This window comes from Leuciscus leuciscus (assembly GCF_965113295.1).
Source record: "Leuciscus leuciscus genome assembly, chromosome: 1".
NCBI lineage: Eukaryota > Metazoa > Chordata > Actinopteri > Cypriniformes > Leuciscidae > Leuciscus > Leuciscus leuciscus.
Genome location: NC_138725.1, coordinates 61147862 through 61164840, shown reverse-complemented (window position 1 = coordinate 61164840; position 16979 = coordinate 61147862). Strand labels below are relative to the sequence as shown.

The following is a 16979-nucleotide window of genomic DNA, read 5'->3' as shown; positions in this document are numbered from 1 at the left end:
GTGATGGAGGCACTGCCTCCTCCCATGTGATTCCCCATTCATCCTGATTTACACACTTTTTAAAGTTCTATTTCATAATATTTGCATTATTTTATTTATGTACTGCGGATTATTTTCTCATCCAATTTTTTTTTGAGGTGGCACTGCCTCCCTTGTCTCCTCGGAGGAAATGGCCATCACACATGCATATATTGTGCATGGTTGATTGCCAACCATGAACTACACAAATCTGTGCAATGTCTGATTTTGACAAAGTTGCTCTTGGTCATAAAGCTGTCACAAGCAACATTATGATTGATGGCAGCAGGTTTTTTTTGATGAGGTTGCAGGTGTCTCACTGGAACGACAGTAGCATTGAGACCTTCTGTTTGATTTCAGGCATGTGTTTGTTTCGCTGGGAAAATCCCCAGCAACAAAACCCCTCCCCCGGTGTTCCTCCCACCATGCCAGCCAAACAGAGACAAAAATGCACAACATTCTCACAGACACAAACATACCAAAACTAACTGAAGCTGGATTCACACAGCTCCTAAATTGACAACCATGTGTCCTTTGTTCCATGTTAGTTATAAAAAGTATTTTTCTATTTCTTGGTGATGATTAGTCAATGCAGTGTTAACATGCACTCGGAGGTGTAAAGTAGGCCTACTCGAGTAGTACTTCACTACCATACTTAAGTATTATTTGGGGGAATCTGTACTTGAGTTCTGTTAAAACCAAATAGGCTACTTCTACATTTACAAGGATAAATTATACTTTACTCCATTGCAATTTCATTAAAAGTACATATGACTTAAATGGTTTCTCAATTATTTAAAAATATCTATTTATATCTTATCTATATATTAATATCTTAATGTGACGAAGGTCAGTAAATGAGAGAATGTTGATTCGACTTGATTATTAGTAAAAAAAAAACTATAATCAAATGTCAAACCAATCTAAAATCATCTGCTGAAAGTTTTAGCTGAAAATATTCAGGTAACAGGTTTCAGGATATTGGTTTACTTTAACGTCTGCTGTGAGTTTCAAATAGTCAGAACAGTGAGAAAAGAGTGATTTTGATAGGTTTAGTTCCCTTTCAGTTCGTTCACGTACAGACTGACTGGGATCACGATTAGGGAGCCTGTCATCTTCGATTATTGTTAAAACGGGCCAATGCACATTGGTGTGCATGAATTGCATCACACGCTCCGCCCCGCAGCGCGGGTATAAATACGGAAGTGGATGCACGCACCAGTTGTCTTTCGCTTCAGAGCCGATCGGTCTTCTTATTTATCTGAAGAGTGTTGTGTATACAACGAGCGAGTGTGTCGGTGTTCTTCTGGAAGACTCTCCCAATGCTGGTGTTTCTACAGCGAGTGCAGCGGTCAACTGCTGTTTTAACAGCATTAAATTGTTTTGAGTTGTTGACGGTTGGTTAGAGGGCATCGAAGTGAGTGCTTCACTGTTTCAGTTCACTGTTTCAGTGCACTGTTTCAGTGTTGCCGCGGTCATTCCCCTGTGTGCTCCGGCACTGGTGATGGGTCCCATTTCCTGAAAGAGCAACACGGGTGCGTTTGCGTCTTTTTCAAGATGACATTCCATCTGTGCGTTTCTGGGTGCGGTAGGGCTCTGTCCCCCTCTGACAGGTGCATCACGTGTTTGGGCTTACAGCACGCTGAGGCAGCTCTCGTGGATGACTCATGTTCCCACTGCGGGAATATGACCATCTCGGTGTTGAGATCGAGCCTCGCCTTCGTTCGCGAAGGTGGAGTCCCCACTCCCATGCCCTGCTCTAGTCTTTCTTCTGGGCCAACTTCCCAGAAGAAGACTGGAGTGCCGCATGGGTTGGGTGATCTGAGGATTACAGTGAGGGGTAATCCGCCCGGCAAAGCCCCGTGGATCCCTCACTCCTCTTGCACACCGCAACCGGTGGAGCTCCAAGAGGAACGCGCTGGTCCCTCTGTAGTGGACCGACCAGCCGTTTCATTCTGGGTCCCTCCAGAGGACAGGATGTCCATCGCAGCATCGGAGCATCGGAGGGAGAGCTGGGCTCTGGAGATGACGACTCGGCTCCGCTGCCTCCCACTGGGAGACCAGCGCTTCCTGAGCCAGATCCAGAGATAGCAGCTATGCTAAAGAGGCGGTAGGGCTCGTCTGGAATCCTCCACCGTGTCCCAAACCATCTCAGCTGGATGATTGGCATCTCGGGGCGGGCTTTCTCAGCCCGCTACCTCATGGAAGGGGGATCCTCGTCTCCCTCCTAAGGCTTGTAAGTTCTCATCCGTCCTTACGGGCAAGGCTTACAAAGCCTGGGGGCAAGCCGCCTCTTCTCTGCATGCCATGGCGCTGCTTCAGGTCCACCAGGCCCAGGCACTCATGAACATGGACAAGGGTAGCCCAGACCATGAGCTCATGGGTGATCTCTGCACTGCAACCGACCTCTCCCTCCGGGGCACGAAGGTTGCAGCTTGCGCGATCAGTCTGGCGATGTCCACCTTAGTGGTCCAGGAGCACCATCTCTGGCTCAACCTGGCAGATATGAGTGATGCGGACAAGGTTCGATTCCTTGACTCCCCCATTTCACATGTTGGGCTATTCGGCGATGCAGTGGAGAACTTCGCCCAACAGCTCTCTTCTGCCCAGAAGCAGACGGAGGGCATCCAGCACATCCTGTCCCGTCGGCCCGCTGCTGCCTCCACCCGTCCACCTGGGGCAGATCCTCCGCCTGCTTGTCGCCGAGTGCGTGAGTCTGCCGCCGCCTCTGCTCCCGCTGAGCCACCGCAGCAGTCTTCACCCAGGCCTAAGCGTGGACCTGGCTGCAGACGGCCCACTCCAGGCGCTGCCAAGCCAGGTGGCAAGCGTCAGCGCAAGCATTCCTGAGCGGGCCACTCAGGGATGGAGGAAACAGCTCTTGGAGATGGTCACGATCCACTCCCTCCCCCCGGTGGAGGGACGGGTGGAGTTCTTTGTTTGTGTGTGTCTGTTCCGCCTACTGGTACCTACATTTTCAAAGAAAAAGCAATTTCCTCTGTTCCTGAGTCCTAAGAGGGCCAGACTGGCGGTGTGCGACCCTGTAAAGCCTTGCACCCCTCAGCCACCTCTTGTATCGCCAACCGGCAGTTGGGTGCAGTTCGAGGACCCGGTCACGCCTTCTCACACACTCCCTGCCGTTATGTGGAGACAGGTAAGTGTTGCACTACGCACTCAGACCCCGCTTCGGGCCGCCTTCGGGCCTTCCCGAGCCGGGTCCCTGTCCTCTACCTCGCTGCCTTACCCAAGTATGTCTGTGGTACCCTTGGTCCCCCTGGGCCGGTTCGTTGAAGCACTAGAAAGTGATCCCAACCGATCCAGCTGGTTCCTCCGTACCAGCAGACTCGGCAATACGATTCAGTTCGCCCGGCATCCGCCCATGCTCAGTGCTATTCGTTACACTTCGGTGTTCACCGAATGTGCATCTTTCATGCGCGCGGTCATCGCATTCCTACTGGCGAAGGATGCGGTTGAGCCATCCCTCCGCAAACACAGAAACGCATTTCCCAATGCTCCATCCCCGAGATTGGTCTGCAGCGTTTGACCTGAAGGACGTGCACTTCAGATCTCTACCCTTCCGCAATGCAGGCCATGCCTGTGTTCTTACATTCAAGGGATCGAAGTTTCAATACAAGTCCCTCCCTTCGAGTGCTACATAGCCAGTTGGGTCTTCAGGTCAACTGGGGAAGAGTAAACTCGTCCATGGACTGAGGATCTATTTTCCGGTTTGAAGGTGGACTCAGTATAACACGTCCCTCAAGAGGAACGTGTCCGGTCGGTGCTAGACAGAAGTGAGAAAAGGTCCCGCTGAAATTTTTCAGAGACTCCTGGGGCATATGGCAGACGCAGCCGCAAATAGGTAGGCTTCCTCCATATGAAGACCGCTTCAGCACTGGCTTCGTGGCCGAGTCCTGAGGTGGCCGTGGCCAAGCGACACTCTCCATATGACAAACACCCGGCCTGCTGCCAAACTCTCGGCCGTGTTCAGACCTTTTGTTTCTCCGGGCCAGATGCCCCTAGAACAAGTATCTGCTAACACCAGCTGAGGGGCCAAGTATAACGGGCATGCAGTAACGGGGGTCTGGGCGAGCCTCCAACTGCATTGGCATCCATTGCCTCGAGTTGCTAGCAGTACACCTTGCTTGATGCTGCTGCTCTGCAAGCCTGCACTGCTCAGTACAGCGACCGTTGCGCTACGCTTCCCTCGTATGTCGCAACTCGCCCGCCACCTCCTCCTATGGAGTCAGAAGCTTCTGAGGTCGCTTCATCCACTTTAAGTTCCGGCCTGCTCAATCGTGCCGCTGACAAGGCCTCACGACAGCCTGTGGTCGAGGAGAATGGAGACTCCATCCCCAGCTGTTCTGGGATCACTTCAGGGCCGCACAGTTACATCTGTTTGCCTCTCCGAACTCGTCCCATTGCCAGTTGTTTACTCCCCGGCCGAGCGGAAGACCCTCGGCACGGCAGACTGGCATACATCTGGCCCCGGGGCCTATGCAAAAATGCGTTTCCTCAGTGAGCCTTCTTGCACAACATTGTGCTAAGTCAGGTAGGAGAAGGAGCAGGTCTTCTTAGTTGCCCCTTAATAGGCCCAACTGGACCTTGTTCCCCCAAACTTATGCTCCTCTCGACAGCCCCTTCCTGACCCATTCCTCTGAGACATCTCAGTGACGGGGCACCGTTGGCACCCGCACCAGACCTCTGGAAACTCTATGTCTCAATGCGGATGTTCAGGTGTCTACCTCAAAATGATCGTAGATACCATCACTTCTGCGAGAGCACCCTCTAAAAAAGTGAGGCTTGCTTACGACCTGAAGTGGAAACTGTTTGTTGAATGGTGTTCTTCTCACCAAGAAGACCCCCTAAGGTGTTCAATCACCTCTGTGCTTTCTTTCCTGCAAGATGGGTCGGAGCGAGGGCTGTCTCCCTCCACCCTCAAAAAGTATGTTGCCTTTGTATTAACGCACATCATGATGCAGTAGATCCAAATCTGTGGGGAAGCACTACTTGATCATCAGGTTCCTGAGGGGAGCAAGGAGACTGAATCCACCTTGCGCCCCCTCTATACCTTCTTGGGACTTATCTCTGGTGTTACTGCACTCAGAGACCTCCCCTTGAGTCAATGCAGGCAGCTGAGTTAAAAATCCTGTTTTTAAAGAAACAGTTCTCCTGCTTGCTTGCCTCTATCAAGAAGGTAGGGGACCTGCACGCATTTTCGGTCAATGAATCATGCCTGGAATTCGGGCCGGCCAACTCTCACGATATCCTGAGACCCCAGCCTGGATATGTGCCCAAGGTTCCTACCTCTCCCTTAAGACGGGACCAGGTGGTGAGCCTGCAAGCGCTGCCCCGGAGCAGGCGGACCCAGCCCTGGCTTTTCTCTGTTCCTTCCGCTCCTTGCGGTTATAACAGGACAGAATGCAAAGCCTCAGGACCTCAAACCAGCTCACAGGGTGCCTCGCTGACAGATCTTTTTAGAGATGCAGGCTGGGCGACACCAGCACATTCGCTAGAAAAATAGCCTATGTGTCGAGCCATTTGCTTTCCGTGGGCTCCCTTTACATGAAGCCAGCTTCACTGTAAGCCCGGTTCGAAGTGTCGGCTTGCTGCGCCATTCCCCTCCTATGGACTGGATACGTGCGCCATTCTTGCTCCAGTTGAGTTCCCCCTTAGCTGAACCCTGTTGAGTTCCTCCACACCCCTTTGGCATTGGAAGTGGCAGAGCGTCCGATGCTAGGCCTACTCGTATGCACTGGTGGAACTTGTGCTAGGCTGGGTCCATATGTGGTGATCCCTACGGCGATCCCATATGTGTATTCTTCCACGGTACGTCTCCCTGCGGCGAGCCTGTGTTTTCCCTTGGCAGGGCCTGCTCTGCCATCACTGACCAGTTGCGTCTTCCCCCTGTTATAGGCTGGAGCCACCAAGTGTAAGAGGTACTTACACTTTTAATTAAGAAGGAATTTGAGTATCTGTACTTTAACTCAAGCACAATTTATCAGTACTTTTTACTCTCCTTTATACACAATGGCAGAATCCGTGATACACAACGCTAGCTACATAGATTTTGTTCACACACTGTGTCTTTCTGAGCATATTATTGTCACATGACATGTTTGGGCAAATTAACTACTTTTTCTTTTTATGCACATCTAGAATATATTTTTTTTATTCTTATTTATTTCTATTCTTACTGTTTCTGCCATTTCTTAGTACCGGTTTACTAGTAGTGTATTAGCATTTTATTCTGAATTCAGGTCTTCTTACAGACTGAAAAATGTATCCATCTCAAGTGAGTGTAGGCCTAAACATTTTTATGCACATCTTTGACATTTTATTTTCATCTTGGTATTTCCGTCTAGCATTCTGTTATGCAATATCCCAAAATCCATATAAATATACAGACATGGGATAAATATAGAAACATCTTACTTTTTTTCTGGGTTTGAGTGTCTGCGTTAGTGCTTCCAAATAGTTCTGGCTATAGTTTTCTCCAGCATGTGCTCTCTGGTATTGGGTGATGTGAGAGGATGGATGACAAGCTGTTTTCCTCCATCAGCAGCTCTGTTTCTATCACAGCTCAGGTTCCTTCACGGAAAGTGGCTTTATTTCCCTGTAAAATGAGAAATGATTTTAAGATAGTAACTGAGAAGCTATCTGACTAATATTCCTGAAAGCCAAACCAAACACTGAGCTCCTCAGGCCACCATTTTAGTGTCAACTGCAAATGCAGATGTATTCGATGGTTAAACAAGTCTTGGTATGTCTCACATTCTTTCTGTTTTCTGTTAAGATAATGTAATAAATGAAATACATTTTTTATTTTTTGTGAAGAAAACTCAAGTCAGCAGGGCGAAAATTGTTAAGTCTGAGCACTTAGAAAAGTAATAGCTGACTTTTGCTCAACATGCCGCAAGACTTGAGGTGTTATTCATGTCTGTACATGTTTTGTCTCAAAATGCATTGTGCCCCTCTCTGATAATTGTAAATAATAAAAATAATAATTATAAATATTATAATAGATAACAATACAATTATACACTATTGCCACTAACAATAATAATACAAAAAAATATTATATAAATATATTTTTTGGCGGAAGCATTTGACGGAGGTGAAGTGGTAGGCGGAGTTTCCTTTGCAGCGCTATGTACGCAGCAGTTCGCCGCGAGTCTTCAAACTACAGGAGCAGCAGGTAACGTGAAGCTAATATGGAAAAGTTACATTTATCCTACCATGCTACTGTTAAAGTTGGGGCAGCATGCGAGTTATGCTTAACTAAAATAAAAGTATATAACTCGATTTCAGCCGCATTATGAGTCTGACAATGTCATTCGTTTTTATCCAAGGCAATGTTCGCTTGGGGAAATACAGAGAACACGAAATCCAGGTGGAGGTGTTGGATCCAGATCCAACTCCTCCCACCTTACATATACCTAAACCCAGAGCCATAGAGAGAGAGAGTTGCGACACTCTTTGATGTCGCCGCTATGGCTGTCACGTGGTTCATGTAAGCCCCAATAGTTCCAAAACATACGCTGGCTGTCATGTTCTTCTATGGGACAGACAGCAGCGATTGCATTATTGAACGGTAAATATAAAATAAAACACACACCCAAGTACTTTTTCAGCTGTTATTGCATTATTGCATTTTGTTAATGTCAGTTTTGCATTTGGAGATAAGTTTTAGGCTATATTTTTGGAGGGAAAAGCTTAGTGTTCATGTTCGCATGGGTAGTAGCACTGGCTTTAGCGGCTCTAACTTAACTTTTCCATATCATTCATCTGATGATGGACGTCTCATGATATTTATTTTAGCACAACTGGGCTGTATTAGGCTATTGATTCCCGTGATTTTGCTTATAAATTTTGATTCAGCCATTAGCCTACCTTCGTGATCACGCAAAGAGGTCTGCCGTGGCGGTCCGTTCAGAATTCGCTTAGAAGCTAGCTCACTTCTTCTGATGAAAGTGGCCACCCCCAGGACCACAACGTGAAACATGATCATGTTAAGACTAAGAATATTATTTTAAGATTAAGGCCATACACATTATCAAAACTATAACAGATTAAAAACGAATTTAAGCATGGCTGATACAAATGAAGGTTTTCAAATAAAATATTTTTTATTAAACAATGACAGACAACAAAAATGTGTGCTTGCGTGTGTGAACAAGAAAAACAAAAACCAGGGGCAGGTGATCCATGAAACAGACAGGACTGGTGATGGCCATAACAATCCTAAAGGTCCAGCATTGTTCTCACAAGCCGCTTCACTCAAGACAATAATAACATAATGAAAAGTTAGTATATCCCAAAAAATTAAATTAAATAAAAGTTGCTATAAAGGTGGTAGCGATTCATTACCGAACTCTTAGCTGACGAAGTCGCGCTAGCTAACTAGCTAGCAGGCAGTGCTTGAAAATTGGTTGAAACAACCAACATAAAATATAAATAATTACGCTGTGCATGTACAAATGAAGACCAGTATAAGCATCGCAAAGGGCCTCTGATACAATATAGACAGTTGACAATTCAAAAGAGGTCGATATTTCGGCAACTTAACTCTGGAACAACTCGACGCGCAGCAATGTAAGTGAATGGTGTCCAACGCCCAAATGACAGTGTTTGGAACTATTCCGATCTTCATATCCCGGAAGTAGGCGGTTAAAAGCGCCGCCATTATTTACAACGGAGGTCTATGGGAGTGTCGCAACTCTTTCTCTCTATGGCTCTGCCTAAACCTACCCATCTCCACCCCCTGAATTCCTCATAATTGCCTTCTTGATTCTCACTGTTTTGTTTGGTAAATAATATTTTGTAATATGATCATATTTTCCCTATTTTCGTTTGATGTGTTATGCATTCTAATTGCATCAACATCTTTTCATAGAATGCCAAGGAAATAAAGGATAAAAAAAAAAAAAAAAAAAAAAAAACAAGGAACTATATTATTTTTCTTTTTTTGCCTGGTCCTTCCGCCCCTGCCCCTGAGGAGGTCTGTGCACCCCACTGCCACAAACACTCAGACAAGTTAAGAGCCAAACAAACATAAATAGCCTACTTATTGTTAGGGATTTCATTTAAACATTAAGGCCCAGTTTCACAAACAGGGCTTAGATTAAGCCAGGATAGGCCTTAGTTCATTTAGGGCATTTATAGCTTTTATAAATGTGCCTTAGAAAAAAAACATTACTTGTGTGTGTCTTGAGACAAATCAATGGCGATGACATTTTTAAGATATGTCAGTGCAAATTTCTTTCAGTTAAAACAGCTCAAACATCTTTTTTTGAGCTAAAGCGCGGTACAAGGCAGGGCTGTCCTCTATCACCACTCCTCGCCACAATTGCAATTTAACCCGTAGCCATAGCCTTGAGGATATCTACTAATATCAAATGGAGGGGGAATTTAGAGCACAAAGTATCTTTATATGCAATTGCGGACGATATGTTGTTGTACTGACCCATCCTCGAGTCTTCTAAATTTATTACATTTACTTAATGAATTTGGTCAGCTGTCTGGTTATAAAGTTAATTATCAAAAGAGTGAACTAATGCCAATTGTCTCCATGATTACAGATGTGCTCCCTTCTTCAATCCCTTTTAAGATCACTACGACAAAGTTTAAATATCTGGGGGTCTGGTTTACACAGAACTTTAAGGAGCTTTATAAAGCCAACTATCAGCCTCTTTTATAGTCTGAAGCAGGATTTTGAAAGATGGGACTCCTTGTAACTTTCCCTAGGTGGAAGGATTAATATCATTAACATGAATGTTTTGATACATTTTCCAATGTTTGCCAATTTTTCTCACAAAATCTTTTTTTATTTTTTATTTAAATACTCAAATTATAAGTTTTATTTGGAATAAAAAACGGCCTTATCTGGTCTGTTATATTCTTGGTTCTTAAATGCTTTGATGTATAATGTATATTTTTCTTACTCTTTTAGTAAAAATAAATAAAAGAAACATTGAGGGGGAAAAAACAGCTCAAACATGCATTTCAGTCTAGGACTATTAGGCTTAAGTCTTGTCTGTGAAACCAGAAGTAAAAGCATTAGCAATAATAATACTTAATCATCAATTATTGAATAAATACAAATAATTAATTTCAGTTTTGTAGGTCAAAGTTGGCCAGAATGGTAGTCGTGCCATCTTGCAATCTATCTTTATTTTAAGCTGTCTACGTCGACCCAGTTACAGTGTATTGTTGTGCGTTTCCCACTATTGTAACGTGGATAAAATCTAATGCTCAACGGACACAAAAGAAACATTTCAAACTATATTCTGAAAACCATTGTGTGTCTCTGCCACCTCAGATGGACGGCAGTATTCATGTCTGGCTCTAAAATGCAGCAGTAAACTAAATGCAAGCCATCACTCACTAAATAAGCGTGAAGTACAAATTGTGTTTTACTTTAGGACAGTGGCAATGAGCTCTTTGGAGGAACATGAATGGTCTGTATGTCTGTGATGATATACAAGATTGCTTGAAATACGCCGTTTTGATCTGTGAACTTTGACCTTGTTAACTGCCAATGACAGTGGCGCAAAACCAATTGAGAATATGTGTTCTTCATTTTTTTTATTTTTTTTATGTGTGTGTGTGTGTGTGGGAGGGGGACTTCCACACTGTGTGGTATTAATATCCTCATGCCTCCATGCCTGCAGGGTTACTCCTCTGCCAGGAAACACATGACCTCAGCACACCTCCTCAAGAGCCCTGCACCTTCCTCTGTGATGTATACTGTACACATGCACATAGATTCAACTCCAAACACTGGCTTACCGCAGTTTCAGATCATGGATGTGAGGCTTGCAATTTGGCTTAGATGATGATTGGATTTTGGAGTGCATGATGCCCACTGCAATATTTCAAAAAGGTGTGGGTCAACACAAACAGCTCTGTGATACTTAAAAGCGTGTGTGTGTGTGTGTGTGTGTGTGTGTGTGTGTGTGTGTGTGTGTGTGTGTGTGTGTGTGTCACTTCCATGAATGACTAACAGGTGCACACTGTTGTATTTCCTCCTATATGGACGTCATCTCCCACTCTTCATTCTGTCTTTCCTGTTTGCACAACAACTTCCTGTGACCTGTCCTGTTATGTTGATCGATAGCCTGTTCTTGTGTGCTTGGTTTGTCCTTTTTAATGGACTTACAGCAGTTTTAGAACTCAATCCCGTTATGTCTGGTGTGCAGGAGCAATGTTAAGAAAGTAAAATTATTATATTATATTATATTATCATGTTATTGTTTTTCAAATAAACAGAACCTTTTTACAAAAAAAAAACATTATTATTAAAAACACTTTAAAAAAGAATCACAATAATTAATACTGATGATAGTGAAAACATTTAGCCAATAAAGCAATACATTCAGGATAGCAATGGAGTAAAAGTTTCCTGCACTTTTTACAACTACCTGACCCTTAGCTGTTACTGCTATTGTATCTTAATTCATGTTTATGAAAATTACCTGTTGCATTGTGTGTTGGATGTTGATGTCCCCTTCAGGGGTTTTAACTAGCTAAACAGAATGAAATACTTGGTCAAAGATAATCACCTTAAACTCTTAGGTTTCTTAACTCAATTTTAAAGAGCCATTTATGCCAAAAACAGGTTTTATAAGAAGAAATGCCTAAAAATGAGTGCATAATATTTTCATAGTTAACAGATTATTAATGTTTTATAGGCTCCTGAGTAGTTTACGAGCTGTTTCATTCATAAAATTTGATTTAAATTAAAAAGGAATTAAAAAAAATAATGATCCCTTGATGGGAACCCCTAAAAACAGAACAGAACCCTTTAAGGTTCTATATGGAACCTTTTCTTCTAAGAGTGATACTAGCCAGCCAGCTATGTTTTGGAGAGTAATAGGAAATACACTGAGTTAGCTGGCGTCAGGGCAGGGCTCGCTGATGTTTCCAGCAGCAGGGAAGGGCTTTCTTGAGGCCTTCAAGCTTGAAGGCAGGGCTCTCTCTCTGAGGCTTTCCACGGTGGGGTTGCAGAGCTCTCTCACACTCAAACACAAAGCAAATTGTAAGTGAAAACAATGCTAGCTGTCTGACCGTCTCAGGGAGGGTGGGCAGAGAAGCCTTGACTGGCCTAGTTTAGACGACCCTGAGATGGCCAGACAATAGTCTTCAATAGAGCAAAATACAACACAATGCAATATTCAATATAATCTCCAGACATCTTAGATATGGGTCTAAAAACTCAATTCCAAAATGGTGCTTTATAGAAAAATACTAAAATTGGATATATCCTCTTCCAGACTTCTTCCTCTTTGGTGTTGTTTTGGTCAAGCCTTTCAACACTCCAGATCTGGCCTTGACCAAAAGACTGAAGGTTCTGCTCTTTCCATTGGAAATAGTCCCCGAGGATGTCCAATCCTTCTCCTAGAGGACCACTTTCCTGCAGAGTTTAGCTCCAATCCTCAACAAATATATCTGGACTAGATAATCAAAGTTTTCAAGACTACTCTAAACTTCCAACGCATTCTCATCCTAGGGCGTCATATACTGATGCTTTTGACATTTCGTCTACATCGAACGCACATGGCACCCTTTAGCGTCAATATGAGACGCACAGAGCTTTGTTCGGTTATGGGTAGGTTTAGGTCTGGGGTAGGGTTAGGGTTAGACCGCTAGGAGGCGCCTTCTGGCCCATATCTATCTGCGTCTCATATTGACGCTAAAGGGTCAAATGTCAAAAGCGTCAGTATATGACGCCTTGGGATGAGAGCGGGCTTCTGCTACTCGTAGAGGTTCACTTTCCTCCAGAGTTTAGCTCAAACCCTCATTATTCAGTAAATTCCTGAACAAGGTAATCAATGTCTTCAAGACTACTTGCCACTTCTAGTCTCCAAGGATGTCCAAACCTGCTTCTAGAGGTCCACATTCCTGCAGAGTTTGGATCAAGCCTGAAATAAACTAACATGAACCAGGCAATCAAGGTATACCAGGATTACTCAAAACTACCAGGCAAGTGTGGAGGAGCATTGGAGCTGAACTCTGAAGGAAGGTGGACCTCCAAGAGCAGGAGTTTGTATCAAGCCTGAAATAAACTCACATGAACCAGGCAATCAAGGTATACCAGGACTACTCAAAACTACCAGGCAAGTGAGGAGCATTGGAGCTGAACTCTGAAGGAAGGTGGACCTCCAAGAGCAGGATTGGACACCTCAATTGTAAAAAATCTCAGGCTAAGAGTTTATAATTTGTTTGTCTTTCATATTAGCCTTCTTAATTTTGAAGGTGGTTCATTTTGACCTTTTACTTTGATTCTAGGGGTAAATTAGAAGGGGAACATGATCCTGGATCAACACTTCTACATGGATTTGCTTGTGGTTTTCAGTCCCGGTCATGGGGAGCCTTCGCTCTCCACATCTCTCTTATCTGACACACTTATTTCAGTTCATGGAGCAAAAAGAACCAACAAGAAATAAATAAAAATAAGCGTATTTAATACCTGCTAACGCTGCAGTACGCAGGGAATGGGACCAGATGCCATTATGGATGGATGTCAGTGGTGGAGAGGCTTCACTTCGCTGAATAAACAGTTTTTGGGGGAAAACAGCTTATCATTTAATGAATCGACAGCCTGTTGGCTAATCTTCCACATGTTTGCTCTTAAACATTCGTTTTGGATTGATCTATTTTTAAAGGTTACACTGAAAAAATGCTGTTTTATAAGAGAAGTCACGGACAATTGCGCGACTGGTATGGTTCAGTTTACGGCACTTCTCATTCATTTCTATGGTATCCGCAAACAGTAAACAATACATTTTGCAGGACAGAGGGTCTCCAAGAATAGGGTTGAAAACCTCTGTTCGATAACCGAGGATCTCCTAGGCTTGAAGATAATGAGACAATTGATTCAAACATGGGTTAACACACTGGATTTTGCCTTTCCTTTCCAAATCCATTATAAGACACTATCCTCATGGTGCAGGTGAGTTGAGGATAAATCTAGATTGAAAGTTGTGTTAGAGCAGATACATAAAATTGGGCTATATCTGTAAATGTTTCCTATTAGTTGGCTAAATTTGAGTTCCATACAGCCTAGGGTAAAAAAAGAACCCTCTGTGGTCTTGTGTTTCTGCCATCTGGGGTTGGCATCCATTACGGTTTCTTTAAGGTGGCTCAAACTGAAAAAAAAGTAGAAACCTCTATATAGCAACCAATGCAAAAGGTCTGACATCAATCAATTTTTGGCACTCTCCCCACTATTATCCCTACTGCTGTTTTCCCCATCATCCTTTGCATCTTCCTGTTCTAAGATGCATCTCACCTTCCTCACAGCCCTGGTTCATTTACAGAGAAGTAATCTGAATCTCTCAGGGTTCGGCTGAAGGTAGCAGAAGCATGTCCAAACTGGGTTTTCTCTTTTGCTTCCCAAGCCCCACTTTCTTTCTCCCCTCTGTTCCTCTCCCTCACTTGTCTTCTTGTCATCCAACAATAACACAACATGCTGGCTTCCTGTGTGTTGGGAGAACAATAGGAGGATAACTTTGATGGCGTGTGCGAATTTGCTGTAGTGCTTTTATCTCGGCCTGTAATCTCCTACAGTGTATTGAGAAGGGTCTGTGTTCCTGAAAAAAAAGAACATTCATTTTTCAGATGAATTCCTGAACGAAGTATATTGTCAAAGGTCTTCTAACACATAAAGGAACGTAAAGCAGTGGTAGTCATGTAAAATTCGTTTTGACAAATCATGTGTGCACCATTGCTGACTGTAATAGCAACCTCAGCTAATGTTAACTTATGCCTATAGCTGTCCTGAGCCAATCGTTAAGCTCCTAGTGTTCTGAAAATCCTCCATACCCATTAAGGATAATCTTCCAGCAGTTTGAGCCGTCATTCTTGCCTGACAAAACGGGCTTCTTTCTCAAGAATAAGCCACAACCTAGCACATCTTGTCAACAAGAAACACTTAACACAATATACTGCCACTTTAAAAACAGAAGTTGCACACGTTGTCAGACAGAAAATATTCGGATGTGTCAAGATACAATCACTTGGATAAATTAGGCAAAATAGATACATCTTGCCAAGGCAACCCTGTCAAGATGTACTACCACAATGCACTTCTTTACGACCCTTCTGTTCCGATGAATAAGAAATTCTATTAAAAAATATATATAACTTTTGTTAACGGAAATAAAGCTAAAATAAAATAAATAAAATGAATATATATTTTTTGGGGGAAAAAACTTAGACTTATTTCAGTTTAAGTTGAAACAATAAAAATTACTAATAAAAACTAAAACTTACCAAACTAAAAAAAACAAATAAACCTATAATAGTAATATTTAAATATATAAAATGACAAAAGCACATAAAATTACTTTAAAATTAAACAAATTAAAATTAAGAAAGCTTAATAAATCTATATGTGCACACACAGATAACTTAGTTTTAATATATAAAATTATAACATACAATGTAATAAATCTAAATGGGCAAAAAAGTAAAACTGTGAACCTTTTAAAAAGGCAATGTTTTTTGTATTTACCCCCAATGGATTCTCTTTGCATCCCCATTTAACTTCTATAATCCTGTTTTGTGTCAGAAAGGCCTCAAACACATTAAACGCCCCCAAACGCCTTAAGACCTCCAGTTAAAAGCACAATCTGTATTCTGGCAGCTGGCAGCCAGTTAATGGGAGTAAAATCTCACCCCTTGACTTAAAAAAAAAACCTCCTGCATGCTTCAGTCAGTGTTTACAATCATGAGTGCATGGGGTTCATCTTGAATTATGTCATCAATCAAAGCTTGTGTCTGTAGATTGAGTATAACTGGCTGCTCAATACTATGACTTTGGGTCAGTTTGGTCAGCTGTAGACAGATATAAGGCCACACACACACACACACACACACACACACACACACACACACACACACACACACACACACACACACACACACACACACACAGGTCTAAGAGCAGTCCATCTTTGTCATCTCTGAGCTGGAGTCTCATACAGCAGACAATGGTGGACTTCAATTCACACAGTCCCTCTGATGTGTCAGACATAAACTCGCTCTCTCTTCCTCTCACTCTCTGTCTCCCTCTCCTTCAATGCCTCCATTTATTCCAATAGACCCAGGGTATTCCCTGGGTCATCATTGTGTTGGTATCCAGGTTGCCAATGGCAACAGTCCCATCGTCTCACCCACACTCTGACACCATGTCTTTTGTCCATACATCTGACTGAGAGACAGAGAAAAGAGACAGTGAACCAGCGAGTGGGCAGGGGAGAGAGTGTGAAATTAGTCACGCAAATACCACCGAGCACAAGTGCGCCCCCTGTTGGTGGAGCAGAGAGAGTAGACCTGTGGGTGGATTGTGAGTGAAACGGATTGTGAGGAGAATCTGCAAGTGGACACAGACTCACACAGTGCCAAAATTCCTCAGCCAATCGCATCTCTTTCTCACTCACTGCCTCGGTTTCTTGTTCTTTCGATCCCACGACAAATTGAGGGAAATTTGAACAGAGAATCAATTCATTATTTCATTCAGTGTTTTTGATTTTTGATCTCGGTCCCCATGGAGAATTTGGGCATCCTGTTTGACTTCAACTTAAAGTTTGACAAACAGATCACTACTGTTGTATGTTTTTATCAACTTCGCCTTCTTACTAAAGTTAATCCCTTTTTATCCATGAGCAATCTTGAAACTGCAATACAGTTCTGTTCGACTTCTGTAATTCGCGTATTATGCCGTTGCTAAGTCTTTCAATTCTCATCTGCAACTGGTACAAAACACAGCTGCTCAACGGCAAGCACAAATATTACCACATTACACCTATTTAAATTTCTTTCCACTGGCTTCCTGTAAAGGATCGACTTTTAACTCTTATTATTTGTCTACAAAGTCCTCAATAACCTGCCACTTCAATACATAACTGATTTATTGCTCCTGCAGTCTCCTTCTATAACCTTAAGGTCCTGTGACCTTGGCC

General features: G+C 43.3%; 1 long non-coding RNA gene across 1 annotated transcript in view; it reads right to left on the bottom strand.

The window, feature by feature from the left end:
• LOC309495868 overlaps nt 1-13763 on the bottom strand; it is a 107815-nt gene extending 94052 nt beyond the window's left edge. Inside the window, exon 1 of the long non-coding RNA XR_014204857.1 lies at nt 13559-13763. This is a non-coding gene — a long non-coding RNA (uncharacterized lncRNA). The remainder of the gene's footprint in view (nt 1-13558) is intronic.
• Between the last annotated feature and the right edge of the window lie 3216 nt (nt 13764-16979).